The sequence below is a fragment of the Monopterus albus genome, unplaced genomic scaffold (genome assembly GCF_001952655.1).
Source record: "Monopterus albus unplaced genomic scaffold, M_albus_1.0 scaffold270.1, whole genome shotgun sequence".
Taxonomy (NCBI): domain Eukaryota; kingdom Metazoa; phylum Chordata; class Actinopteri; order Synbranchiformes; family Synbranchidae; genus Monopterus; species Monopterus albus.
In genome coordinates this window covers 969383-969686 of record NW_018128150.1, presented here as the reverse complement: position 1 = coordinate 969686, position 304 = coordinate 969383, and positions in this window count along the sequence as shown.

Sequence of the window (304 nt, the reverse complement as noted above, 5' to 3'; positions counted from 1 at the left end):
TTGTTGGAAGCACGAGAAGTGAAGACAGGAGAGGACTGTTTAAAATCAACAGAAAGTTTACTGAAAGTCTGATCACAGGTAGGCCTTACAGCTTGCTGGATTCAGAGACAGAGCTCCCGCAGGAAAACCGGCCTCTGAATCCTGAATCATGTTATACAGTGCATTTTTCATCTTCTTGGGCTGCTCCGTCCTGGACGGAGGTACAACATTCAACAGCTTTTTGATCCTATTGTCCATTTGGTGTGAACTGGAGCTCACCCTTGTTAGAATGTGGTAAAGTCTAGGTATGTGTGTGTGTGTGTGT